General features: G+C 41.1%; 1 protein-coding gene across 1 annotated transcript in view; it reads left to right on the top strand.

Moving 5' to 3' along the window:
• Positions 1-14,730, top strand: part of fat4 (FAT atypical cadherin 4) — a 116,067-nt gene that overhangs the window by 41,444 nt on the left and 59,893 nt on the right. The gene's annotated exons all lie outside the window — the stretch shown is intronic.

Genomic DNA, 14,730 nt, shown 5'->3' on the forward strand with positions numbered 1-14,730 from the left:
TATGTTACAACCGGCTCAATTTTGCAACATGAACGGGAGGCAACATGGACCAGCAAGTAGTGAACAAGAATAATTTAATAACTGAACAACATAAGAACAGTGTAAATATACAATCAGCAATCAGTATTTGTGTAAGCAGTAGTGAAAGTGTGCATGGAAGTGTAATATAAGCATGAAGCTGAATGGATGCAACAAATTATTATAGCCAAAGGAAACATCAAAATGGCAGCCGCTCAGACAAGTGCAGTCACATCCTGGTCCCCCATTCCAGTCATAGGCTGCAGGTCTTATAGGCCTGAGAATGAGCTTCAGGTGGGAAACCACACCTCCACTAAACAGCACACCTGCTAACAAAACCAAAAATACACACAGAAGAACAACACTGGCCCATGAGCCAGTAATCAAATGCTCATAAACTCCGTCCGTCCGCACTCATTCACAGTTTTAAACCATCTTCCTGTGAAGAGACCTGATGTTGTGACGTTCTCACACTGTTCTTCTGGCACGATCATTTTAATAATAATAATAATTCATTACATTTATATAGCGCTCTTCAAGGCACTCAAAGCGCTTTCCATAGAAGGGGGGAATCTCCTCAACCACCACCAATGTGCAGCACACACCTGGATGATGCGACGGCAGCCATTTTGCGCCAGAACGCTCACCGCACACCAGCTGATTGGTGGAGAGGAGACCGAGTGATGAAGCCAATCAGGATATGGGGATTATTAGGAGGCCATGATGGACAGGGGCCAATGGGCAAATTTGGCCAGGATGCCGGGGTTACACCCCTACTCTTTATCGAAGGACATCCTGGGATTTTTAACGACCACAGAGAGTCAGGACCTCGGTTTAACGTCTCATCCGAAAGACTCTTTGTCAGTATAGTGTTCCCATCACTATACTGGGGTGTTAGGACCCACACAGACCACAGGGTGAGCGCCCCCTACTGGCCTCACTAACACCTCTACCAGCAGCTCCTGGTTTTCCCAGTTGGTCTCCCATCCAGGTACTGACCAGGCTCAGCCCTGCTTAGCTTCAGTGGGAAACCAGTCTTTGGCTACAGGGTGATATGACTGCATTTTATTAGAACAATATCTCTAGCCCAGATCACAATCACTATCAAAATCAAAATCGTTCTTCCTGGTGTAAAGCGCAAAATTGCGGCGACAGGCATTTCGTCTGGTTTTGTCGGATCAGTGTGTTCCTCTGGCTTTGCTCAGTTGGAGACACTAAAATTTCAACTTTGTATAATTATTACTAAATTAACTGTATCAATTATTTTACTGATCTGCCTACATTGTCGCTCTATGATAAATTAAAATAAGCTGATAACATCACTGTTTTCTCCAGAGCAACTGTACAGTCAAATCTAATTCTGTAGCCCCGCCCACCTGCTTATGTAGCTCCACCCATCGGTGTATGTAGCCCCGCCCATCTGCGTATGTAGCCCCACCCACCGACTCATGCAGCTAAACAAGCGATAAACAGGCCGAAGATGGCGAGATAATCGTCTGTAAACAAGTCTCAAGTCGAGCTGGATTTGCAGACATATTGAGATTAAAACACAACACTGTGCTTCTATATCGGATCCGACAGGAATGGTGCAACACACTTATGTGAGTAAAACATGTTTTTATATGTGATAGTATTGCATTGTTACAGATCGTGTTGATTATGTGCGCGTGTCTAACAGAACATACCTCAGCACGCTGTCACAGGATGGAGAATCCTTTATTTGCTGGTTCATGGTGATTCGGGATCAGATCGGATATGTATGGGTCAGAGCTCGCAAAGCCAAAACCTCCTGGGGCTGTGTGTGTGTTTTCCAGACGGGCTACCAAAGCATAAGCCCATCGGCAGGCGGTGAATCTCAAATAGTGAAATAACATTCATTTCTTGATATGTTGTTCACTCTCTTGACTTGATATTTGAAGAGCGCATTTGTGTGTGTGTGTGTGTGTGTGTGTGTGCGTGCATGCGTGCATGCGCGCATGTGCGTGCGTGCATGTGTGTGTGTGTGGGCATGTTTTTGTGACATATGAGGACACAAATGTGTAAGTAAAAATGCAAAATGTTTCCTGTGATGGGTAGGTTTAGGGGCAGTGTGTGTGTGTGTGTGAGTGAGTGTGTGTGTGTGTGTGTGTGTGTGTGTGTGACATATGAGGACACAAATGTGTATAATGCCATGGGTATGACACAGGTATTACAGGAGAGGGTGAAATATGAGGACATTCCCCACGGCCCCACTTTACAAAAGGCTTATAAATCACACAGGAGGAGTTTTTATGAGAAAGTAAAAATGCAGAATGTTTCCTGTGATGGGTAGGTTTAGGGGCAGCGTGTGTGTGAGTGTGTGTGTGTGTGTGTGTGTGTGTGTGATGTAGGTTTAGGGTAAGTGTTAGGGGATATAAAATACAGTTTTACGCCTATTGAATTTCCCCATGTGTCACAAAAACAAACGCGCACGCGTACGTGCACGTGTGTGTGTGTGTGTGTGTGTACGGTTTGCGCTTATATCCACCGATCGGGCAGACCAAGTAATAAAAAAATCAATCAATCGCGGGTGGATGAGAAATAAATCATTGTGTTTGTCTGATAAAGACGTTTAGCGAGTCCTGTGAGAGAATCATTCCGGCGCCGCTTTCAAAACAATCCCTCATGTGAACTGACAAGAGCTGAAGCTCATTAAATATGCAAATCTTATCCAATCCTAGCCATGGGCGTGTACTTCCAAGTCTCCAGTGACACGCCCATCAAATCCCAGTTCAGGAGAGAGCCTCAAAACCAGTGTAGAAAATAGCCTATTACTGATGAGTTATGATGTTTCTGAATGTAAAAACCACACAAACATCATTAGTTGACCTCAGACAACAGTATAACAAAATGAAAAATCCAGTTCATGACACCTTTAAACACAAATTCACTTCGTTTTGATACATTTTTTATTAATCAAGTCTCTAATATCTTCAGTTAGCCTGACAAGCCGGACCCAAGTGAAGATGTTTGGTCTGGAAACTCTCCATTGACGGCTCAATCCGAGGGGCGGATAAACGGTTGTCTTTCAAACTCCCTCTGCACGCGATAGGATAGCGCTACACCAACCAGAGCAGCGAAGGTGAAGCAGAGCTCGCTGACTGATTAAACATTCGCCGTATCCGGTCGGCTAAACTCCGAGCACATCTTCCCTTCTTAAGAATGACTTCAGTGCCGTTCTTTGTTCTTTTCTCAGAGAAAAGCTTAACTCAAGTCTTCCAGAATCGTAGTCAAAGCTGATTCGACAGACCGCCGTTCGCCAGTTTCTGTGTTTACTAGAAGCACGCAAACGCAACTCGGCCGTCGTCATTATTGCCCCGCCCACCGACTCTATACACGATGTGTTTGGCCCGACCAGAGTTAGGCGATTACAGCTCAGAAGGGTATTGAGAGTTGATTAGATTTGCTGCCGCTAGGGGGCGTCTAGATTTTTAGGCTAATCTTGAGTGACTGTACTTTGTCTTGATTTAGACAAAAGTGTGTCTCAGTGTCAACAAAAGGACAAAATGTAGAGAAAAAGATGCTTTTCAAATGTGTCCAGATGAAGTCTTAATGAGCTACAAAATGTGTCTTAGGTTTCAGATGGAATATGACTCTGAGAAGGACTGAAATCTTGACAGGTTTCTCTCATAAAGTAACTTAGTAGTAAATGTTCCCCCTTTAGCCGCTCTGGAGCTGTTGTGAGGAATGTGTGTGTGTGTGTGTGTGTGTGTGTGTGTGTGTGTGTTCTGGTTAGCTCCAGCTCTCTGGTCTTTGGTTAACCGTCTTGGCCGTCTCAGGTCACGTGACCCGTTGTAACGCCAGGGATTTGCTCCGGACATCGCAGAAAACGTCTGACAATAAATAGCGTCCGCATCTGCCAAGATCCGGAAATGGAGAGAAACTCTGAAACTATGACTGATGTTTTGGCCCGCACACAATCTGCAGACGTTTCTTACATTTTCTACACTGCTTTCGGTAGTAAATCTGCTGAGGTTTGTGCGCTGGCTTTAAACGTGATCAGATGTGTGAGTTTTGAACGGTTACAGACTCTTTAAACTGGTCTGAAAACAGCTCTAAACCAGCCTGACTGGACCAGGACACCAGTTTTCAGTCTCGCACCGCTAAAAATGCTCTTCTTACTCAGTCATTGTGTCTTGTTTCCAGTCTAAATATCTAACAATTCCTAAATCAAGATGCATTTACTAGATCAGTAAAATGACATAAGATATTTTTTACTAAGTAAGAAAAGCATTTTTTGCAGTGTGCAGTTTATTTGCAGTTATCAGTGAATATGTTTCAAAGTAAATCCCACACCATTTTTTTCTTTTGAGTGTGTTTATCACAAACTCAACGCAACTAATGCTGCAAATGTTTATCCGTGTCGGTCTCTGTTTGCGCTGCTTTCTGCCAAAAGTTGCCGAGTGTCCTCCAGCTCCTGAAACTCCTGAAGCTGCAGAAAGAGCCCATTGTGTGCTGATAGTGAAATATGGCGGAGCTCTCCTGGACCTTCTCAATGGTTTTCCCATCCCTGGCCTTCAGTGCATTTGTTACTCAAACCCCATTGACACGTTCACCAGACATCATTTCTCATATTCCCCATGGAGTTTTTCTATGGAGGTCAATTTACATAATAAGAAAAGAAAAAAACATGCGCTGGTAAATCATAATTATGACTCAAAAAGTTGCAATTATTACAACTACGTAATAATTATGAGCTGAAAAGGTGAAATGATGACTTTAAAAGTCGTAATTGAGATTTAAAAGACTGACACTGTCATAATCATGAGATGAAAAGTCAAAATTAATGACAAATGTCGAAATTATGGCGTATTAAATTGAAATGATGACATCAAATTGAGGGCATAATATTATCTCAAATTTTGTCACAATTCTGACTCTCTGTCACATATTGTCGTAATTTTGATCTGTTGTCATAATTGGACTTTTATTCATAATTTTTAATCATAATTTTGATTTATTATTTCGTAATTTGACTTTAAAATCATAATTTCGATTTATGTCGTAATTTGACTTTAAATCATAATTTTGAATTTGTCGTAATTTTGAATTTTATGTCATAATTTTGACTTGTCAATTTCGATTGTCATTATTTTGAGACATAATTTCGATTTGTCATAATTTGACATTTTAATTCATAATTTCAAGCCTCATAATTTTGATTTATGATGTCCGTAATTTGACTTTAAATCATAATTTCGAATTTTGGAGTTTTTCTATGGAGGTCAATTTCCACCACATATGAATAAAAAATTAATTAAAAAAATTATTACATACTAAGTCATAATTATGAGATGAAAAGGTGAAATTATGACAAATGTCGAAATTATGACTTATTAAATTGAAACCATGACATAATGAGATAAAAAGTCAAAATTGATGTAAATTGTATTTCATATTTTGTCACAATTTCTGACTCTCTGTCACAATATTGTCGTAATTTTGATCTGTTGCATTACTTTGACATTACTTTTAAGTCATAATTTTGATTTATGAAACAACGTAATTTGACTTTAAATCATAATTTTGAATTTTTCCTAATTTTGAATTTTACGTCATAATTTTTACTGATCGATTTCAATTGTCATTATTTTGAGTCATAATTTCGATTTGTTATAATTTGACATTTTAATTCATAATTTCAAGCGTCATCGTTTTGATTTATTATATCGTATTTTGACTTTAAATCATAATTTCGAATGTCATCATTTTGATTTTTTTATATCGTAATTTGACTTTAAATCATAATTTTGAATATCATAATTTTGACTTTTTAAGTCATAATTTTGATTTATGAAATAACGTAATTTGACTTTTCGATTCTCATTATTTTGAGTCATAATTTCGATTTGTCCTAATTTGACATTTTAATTCATAATTTCAAGCCTCATAATTTTGACTTTTAAGTCATTATTTTGATTTAGTAATGACATAATTTTGACTTTTTTTTTTATGTTGTAACTTTAATTTATGCCATGATTTTGATTTATGATGTCAAAATGTAACTTTTTAAAAATAATAATTTCTCATTTTTGCCTCTGTTCATTGTTCGGGCGGTAACGTTTCTGGTTTTGTGCTGTGTAGTTCCTGTTCTTGGTTATCATTAAAGTATCTTGTGGTTCATTTCTGACGGTTTGTACTGCCGTCCCTTTAAGACTTTTAAATGTAAATGACGTCTGTTTTGACGTCTGTGTCGTTATGTAAATGAGGTTGGTCGTATGTTGATTATTTGATAATCATGTTTTTTTGAACCAGTTTACAGTATTTCTGTATCAGTGTATCCATCCGGAGCTCAGCTCGTACAGATCTCGCCACATTCCTTCAGCTTTACTGAATTTTCCCGGCTCTACCGTCTCGACCTTTAACCTCATGCTTTTCTTTGTGCCTAGAAATCTCCAAAATATCTTTCCATACGATCTCTCTCTCTCTCTCTCTCTCTGAAGGAAAGCTGGCAGCTCAGTGGAGAGATCTTGGCAGGCCGGAGTCATTATTTGGAAATGGTGTGTTTTTCTGCGGAGTGTGGCGGAGAGGCCAGCAGTAAAAAGGTGCTTTACGAGAGAGAGAGAGAGAGAGAGAGAGAGAGAGAGAGAGAGAGAGAGAGAGAGAGAGAGAGAGAGTAAAGCCACATGAGATCCTGAAAGTCTCAGTTGTTTCTCTGAGGTTTGCTCCAGTCGTCTCGTGTGCTTCGTCTCCGGCTCGTTTAGAGTTATAACCTCAGAGCGATAACAGCTTCATCTGCTTCTCTTCATTAAACCACTCCTCTGGCAGATGTGTGTGTGTGTGTGTGTTCTTGCTTTACACACACTTCATTTCAATACATTTGTCTTTAAAACGTCTTAATATCTTCAGTTATTATACAACACACACACACACAAACGCACACACGCACACACACGCACACACACACACACACACACACACACACACACACACACACACACACACACACACACACACACACACACACACACACACACACTCACACACACACACACACACACACACACGCACGCACACACGCCACACGTGAATAATCCAGAAATAAAAGCCCAAAGAAAATAGGACGGAGGGGGAAACTGCAGAGCGACTCCAGCACATTGTTCTGGGTGTTTTTGTGTGTGTGTGTGTGTGTGTGTGTGTGTGTGTGTTGTGTGTGTGTGTGTGTGTGTGTGTGTGTGTGTGTGTGTGTTTCTGAGACTCGAGGTCTACAGCGGTTCATCTGAGGTGATCTTAGTTTGGCTCTGATTCACCGCGGGACAATCTGAACTCAGAGAGATTTACTCGTTTAACCGCACACTGCAGAAAATGCATCTCTGTCTTGTTTTCCAGCTCTAATATTCCTGAAATGAGTTTAATGTCCCTAAAAAACTGAACGAAGGCTTCTTTTCAGAGAAGGAGTCCATGTCTTGTGTTTAAACATCACTTCTATTCGAAACACTTTCTCTCAAGGCTGTTTTACATCAGGTAAGGCAATATTACTGTACCCTTCTGCAAACAATATGGGAACATTACTTTACAATATTATTGCAACAATGACTTTCATAGAGACAAAACATCTCTGCTAAATGGAAAACAACAGACACAAATGAAGTCGTTAGAAGGATTGACAGACGGACAGACGGATGGGTTTGGGTTCTGGAAGCGTTTAAAGCCGGATTCAGTGCCAGGAGGAGACAGAAAAGCCCAGAGCCTTTAAATGGACCCGAGTCATTAACATTCTTTATCTTCTAAGCGCTGAGAAGTTACAGGGCAAACAGAGCAGCGCTATAGGGCCCCTGAGAGTGTGTGTGTGTGTGTGTGTGTGTGTGTGTGTGTGTGTGTGAGAGAGTGTTCTATAGGCTCATTCTAAGGGATTTGTGGCTCTTTAATAAATGTGACCAAACAGTGTGTGTGAATGATGTTGAACACTCTTTTATTTCCCAAAGCTTCCCTTCTTCCTGCTCTCATTCTCACGTTCAGTCTCTCCTCAGACCACATAAAAACCCTCGGCGGCCATATCTTTCATTTAAACCTGAAGAGCCATGAATGTGTCCCGTCTTTTTGCATTCCAACACACAATATACCGCAGCCTCGAAGCGTATTTGGATACTTTAATGATTTTTTTATCAGCTGGTATTTTTAACCTGATAGTATTTGGCTTTTGAATTTGGAGGTCAAATATGACAGACATGTTCTTAACATATATACACTAGTTCATTAGTGAGGTCAGGCACTTATGTTGGACGAGAAGGCCTGGCTCTCAGTCTCCGCTCTAATTCATCCCAAAGCTGTTCTATCGGGTTGAGCTCAGGACTCTGTGCAGGCCAGTCCAGTTCCTCCACACCAAACTCCTCATCCATGTCTTTATGGACCGACGCTTTGTGCACTGGAGCGCAGTCATGCTGGGACAGGAAGGGGCCGTCCACAAACTGATCCCACAAAGTTGGGAGCATGAAATTGTCCAAAATGTCTTGGTGAAGCATTAAGAGTTCCTTTCACTGGAACTAACAGAGGCCAACCCCTGGAGAAAAAAACCCCCCACCCCATTATCCCCCTCCACCAAACTTTACACGTGGCACAATGCAGTCAGGCGAGTCCCGTTCTCCTGGCGACCACCAAACCCAGACTCGTCCATGTGATTGTCAGACTGAAGCGTGATTGGTCACTCAGAGAACACGTCTCACTGCTCTAGAGTCCAGTGGCGGCTGCTTTACTCCACTGCATCCCACGCTTTGCATTGCTCTTGGTGATGTAAGGCTTGGATGAGCTGCTCGGCTATGGAAACCCATTCCATGAAGCTCTCTCCGCTGTTCTTGAGCTCATCTGAAGGCCACAGAAGTCTGGAGGTCTGGAGCTGTTGACTCTGCAGAAAGTTGGTGACTTCTGCGCACTGTGACCCTCAGCATGCGCTGACCCCGCTCTGGGATTTAACACTTCGTGGCTGAGTTGCTGTTGTTCCCAATGGCTTCCACTTTGTTATAATCCCACTAACAGTTGAGCGTGGAATATTTAGTAGTGAGGAAATGTCAGGAATGGCCTTATTGCACAGGTGTCAGCCTATCACGGCCCCACGCTTGAGTTCACTGAGCTCCTGAGAGCGACCCATTCTTTCACTAATGTGTGTAGAAGCGTCTGCAGGCCGAGAGCTGGAGTTATACACCTGTGGCCATGAAGAGACTGAACACCTGAACTCAGAGATCTGGAGGAGCGGCACAATACTTTTGGCAATATAGTGTGTGTGTGTATATATATATATATATATATAGCAGCACAGCTGTTCTGGTATAACAGAGGCTTTTTTTTAAGTGTTTATTTTTCAGAGACGATCATCTACTAATGGAAAGGGTGAAAGTTACGTCTGATCACACCTCATCATTCGGTCCTTTTCCTTTCAAACATGCATATCTGTATTAATTATGTGTTGAGATGGACTGGGTTAATGCAGTTTTCAGATGTGTGGAATCAAAATCACTTTGATATGGTGACTGTCCGAAACTAGTTAGTCAGAGACTTGTTAGCCTTTTTCAGTTGGTTAAGACATCCGAAAACTGCTTACAGACACCGTAACATCTGTTGATCCAGATCCAGAGCATGTGTGAGTGTGTGTGTGTATGAGAGAGAGTGTGTGTGTGTGTGTGTGTGATGGGTAGGTGTAGGGGTAGGGTTAGTCTAAGGGGAGAGTATACAGTTTGTACAGTAAAAAAAAAAACATTATGCAAATGGGGAGTCCCCACAAACGTGTGTGTGTGTGTGTGTGTGTGTGTGTGTGTGTGTGTGTGTGTGTGTGTGTGTGTGTGTGTGTTAGAGATGTGCAATAGAAATAAATGTGATTGACTGATTGATTATAAACATGATTAAGTGTTTTTCGGTCATCTGTACAGCGGACGCGTTTAGAGAAGGAAGCGTTTGTCAGGTTCGGGAGTGTTTGTCCTTCCTGAAGCCTCTCCAAACACACACTTAATAAAGCACTGAGCGTTGCAGTAACAGGGCAACTGATCTTCACTCGCACAAACATCTCATTTGCCAGTGTTCACTGGAGTTTTATTGACTGTGTCTCTCTTTCTGTGGGTGTGAAGGGGAGTAAATAACTGCCTCATGAATTTACTCTCCCATTCATTCATCCGTCAGAGCCTGTAAGTTCTCCAGTGCTTACAGGAAACATTTGAAAACGCTTCAAAATGCAAACATTGTTTTTGACAGAAATCTTTGCAGGAATGTGATATGAAAATTGCACAAAGTAACACTGAGTAAGTGATTAGCAAGCACAACAATGTCGACATAACATCTTGGTTACTGATCAATCAATCAATCAGCTTTATTTATATCGCGCTTTTCCAATGCCGATTGTTTTAAAGCAGCTTCACAGTGTTAAACAGGACAATATTACAACAGAATTAGATTTGGCTGTACAGTCGTTCTGAAGTAAACAGTGATGTTATCAGCTTATTTTAATTTATCATAGAGCGACAAAGTTTGGCAGATCAGTTTTATAGTTTATATAATTAAATAAGACCTAAATAATACATTTTATTTGTATAGTTAGTCGAATAACTTGATGTAACCCTCGTTCCCTGATGGAGGAACATAGACTTTATGTCGACTGACAAATAGGGTTTCACTTCTGAGTCCTGATCACCTCTGAGGTTTAGAAAAATGGCCAATGTTTATAAGACGGCGGTGCGCATCCACTCATTCAGATTTTTGCTTTACACTTTCCAATCAACTGCGATACACTGCAAAAAAAAAATCATTTGTTACTTACCATTTTTGTCTTGTTTCTAGTCCACATATCTAAAAATTCTTACATTAAGAAACATTTACTAGGGCTGACCAAGTGGGCATGCATCTTGAGTACTGGGCCTGCTTGGATATTTGAAGAAAACTCAATCCAGGGTTCGCCATGTGGGAAACTCACCTGGAGAGCAAATAGGGTGGTCTTTGGACCTCAAAGACTTGAGACTTGACTTGGACCTCAAAGACTTGAGACTTGACTTGACTTGGACCTCAGAGACTTGACTTGACTTGGACCTCAGAGACTTGAGACTTGACTTGGACCTCAGAGACTTGACTTGACTTGGACCTCAGAGACTTGACTTGACTTGGACCTCTGAGACTTGAGACTTGACTTGGACCTCAGAGACTTGACTTGACTTGGACCTCAGAGACTTGAGACTTGACTTGGACCTCAGAGACTTGAGAATTGACTTGGACCTCAGAGACTTGACTTGACTTGGACCTCAGAGAATTGAGACTTGACTTGACTTGGACCTCAGAGACTTGACTTGACTTGAATTGGACCTCAGAGACTTGACTTGACTTGACTTGGACCTCAGAGACTTGACTTGGACCTCAGAAACTTGACTTGGACCTCAGAGACTTGACTTGACTTGACTTGGACCTCAGAGACTTGACTTGACTTGACTTGGACCTCAGAGACTTGAGACTTGACTTGGACCTTAGAGACTTGACTTGACTTGAATTGGACCTCAGAGACTTGACTTGACTTGACTTGGACCTCAGAGACTTGACTTGACTTGACTTGGACCTTAGAGACTTGACTTGGCTTGACTTGGACCTCAGAGACTTGACGTGGACCTTAGAGACTTGACTTGACTTGACTTGGACCTCAGAGACTTGACTTGACTTGACTTGGACCTCAGAGACTTGACTTGACTTGAATTGGACCTCAGAGACTTGAGACTTGACTTGGACCTCATAGTCTTGACTTGACTTGACTTGGACCTTAGAGACTTGACTTGACTTGACTTGGACCTCAGAGACTTGACGTGGACCTTAGAGACTTGACTTGACTTGACTTGGACCTTAGAGACTTGACTTGACTTGGACCTCAGAGACTTGAGACTTGACTTGGACCTCATAGTCTTGACTTGACTTGACTTGGACCTCAGAGACTTGAGACTTGACTTGGACCTCAGAGACTTGAGACTTGACTTGGACCTCAGAGACTTGAGACTTGACTTGGACCTTAGAGACTTGAGACTTGACTTGGACCTCAGAGACTTGAGACTTGACTTGGACCTCAGGGACCTGAGACTTGACTTGGACCTCAGAGACTTGAGACTTGACTTGGACCTTAGAGACTTGAGACTTGACTTGGACCTTAGAGACTTGAGACTTGACTTGGACCTCAGAGACTTGAGACTTGACTTGGACCTCAGGGACTTGAGACTTGACTTGGACCTCAGAGACTTGACTTGGACCTCAGGGACTTGACTTAGACCTCAGGGACTTGAGACTTGACTTGGACCTCAGGGACTTGACTTGGACCTCAGGGACTTGAGACTTGACTTGGACCTCAGAGACTTGACTTGGACCTCAGAGACTTGACCTGACTTGACTTGGACCTCAGAGACTTGAGACTTGAATTGGACCTCAGAGACTTGACTTGACTTGACTTGGACCTCAGAGACTTGACTTGACTTGACTTGGACCTCAGAGACTTGAGACTTGAATTGGACCTCAGAGACTTGACTTGACTTGACTTGGACCTCAGAGACTTGAGACTTGACTTGGACCTCAGAGACTTGAGACTTGACTTGGACCTCAGAGACTTGAGACTTGACTTGGACCTCAGAGACTTGAGACTTGACTTGGACCTCAGAGACTTGACTTGACTTGGACCTCAGACTTGACTTGGACCTCAGGGACTTGAGACTTGACTTGGACCTCAGAGACTTGACTTGGACCTCAGGGACTTGACTTAGACCTCAGGGACTTGAGACTTGACTTGGACCTCAGGGACTTGACTTGGACCTCAGGGACTTGAGACTTGACTTGGACCTCAGAGACTTGACTTGACTTGGACCTCAGAGACTTGACTTGACTTGACTTGGACCTCAGAGACTTGAGACTTGAATTGGACCTCAGAGACTTGACTTGACTTGACTTGGACCTCAGAGACTTGAGACTTGAATTGGACCTCAGAGACTTGACTTGACTTGACTTGGACCTCAGAGACTTGAGACTTGACTTGGACCTCAGAGACTTGAGACTTGACTTGGACCTCAGGGACTTGTGAATATGTCTGATCGGCACAATATACGTCACATGATTAACATGCATTATCATTTTCAAATATTTACATTTTTACATTTTCACAGTCAACACTACAAAGAGAAACCTGTCTTTTCAAATGTATGCATTTGGGAGAGTGTCAAATTTATGTGAATTAATTTAATATAGACATAGCCTTAAAAATAAAATAATAAAAATGCAGAACACATTGAAAAGATACACTCTCTCTCTCTCTCACACACACACACAAAGGCAGCAGGTCAGTATTAATGTGGCTCATAAGCGGCTTATGTGTCTCCATATGTTTGTGCAAGACAGAGTTTGTCTTGAGCTTACAGCCGAATTAACATGCAGCACACGCTTGAATGACTTACAGAGCGGGAAACCAGGACAGATGGAGCACATTTACCGCAGTCAGATGCTTCGTTTAGTTCTTATCCAGCTAAGGAGTCTGAAACGAGTCTCCAGGGTTAAGCTTAGTGTGTGACACGGATTAATTCATGATTACTGACACTAAATGTGCTAATGTGAAGTCATAACGGCATAAAGGAGTCAGTTCACTGTGAAGCATTCCATCTGATTCATTTGAAAAGATTCATTGACATGAACCGTTTACCCGATTCACCAAATTGAACTGGTCAGTTCTGGTCAATTCGTCTTTTGTGTTTGTGTTTATGAATCATATAGACATTTAGATATTTTCAATTAATTTTTTTTTTATATATTTTCTTTTTTTCATTTAATTTTTAGTTACACTCTAAAAAATGCTGGGTTGTTTTAACCCAATGTTGGGTCAAATATGGACTAACCCAACAATTGGGTTGTTTTAATCCTGCGGTTGGGTTAAATATTTGCTCAAGACAACCCAATAACTGGGTTAAAACAACCAAATTGCTGGGTTTGTCCATATTTGACCCAACATTGGGTTGTTTTTTTACACAGAATTTTTTAGAGTGTAACGTTTTAGTAATTTTGTTGTGTGTTAGTCATTTTATTTTAAATATGTCTGCATATTTAAGTTTTTTATTTTATTTTATTTTAGTAAAAATAATCCTAAACTAAAAAAAAAAGAGAATTTTCAACTACTCTGCAATTTTGGAGACTTCTGCGCACTGTGACCCTCAGCATGCGCTGACCCCGCTCTGGGATTTAACACTTCGTGGCTGAGTTGCTGTTGTTCCCAATGGCTTCCTCTTTGTTATAATCCCACTAACAGTTGAGCGTGGAATATTTAGTAGTGAGGAAATGTCAGGAATGGACATATTGCTCAGGTGTCAGCCTATCACGGCCCCACGCTTGAGTTCAAAAAGATTTTTTTTATTACTTAATTTAACCTATACAAATTAGTTTTCGTGGTATAAATTAATGTATTAGTTTGATTTAGCCATATTACATAATATTAATTTAAATAAGCTAATTTTGATCATCGATTTGTCAGTTTTAGATTAATGTTTTTTCAATGTAGCTAAAATAAAATAAAATAAAAAATATGAATATAAAAAGAAAAGTTTGTGGTAACACTTTATTTTAAGGTTCAGTTATTAACTATGATCATGCATATTACTATGATATTGTCTGTTTATGAGCACTTCTAAAGCTCATATTAATGCCTTATTCTGCATGAGCTTATTCTACATCCCTTAATCCGACCCAATACCTAAACTTAAACGCTACAAAAAC

This window comes from Pseudorasbora parva, chromosome 11 (assembly GCF_024679245.1).
Source record: "Pseudorasbora parva isolate DD20220531a chromosome 11, ASM2467924v1, whole genome shotgun sequence".
Classification (NCBI taxonomy): Eukaryota; Metazoa; Chordata; class Actinopteri; order Cypriniformes; family Gobionidae; genus Pseudorasbora; species Pseudorasbora parva.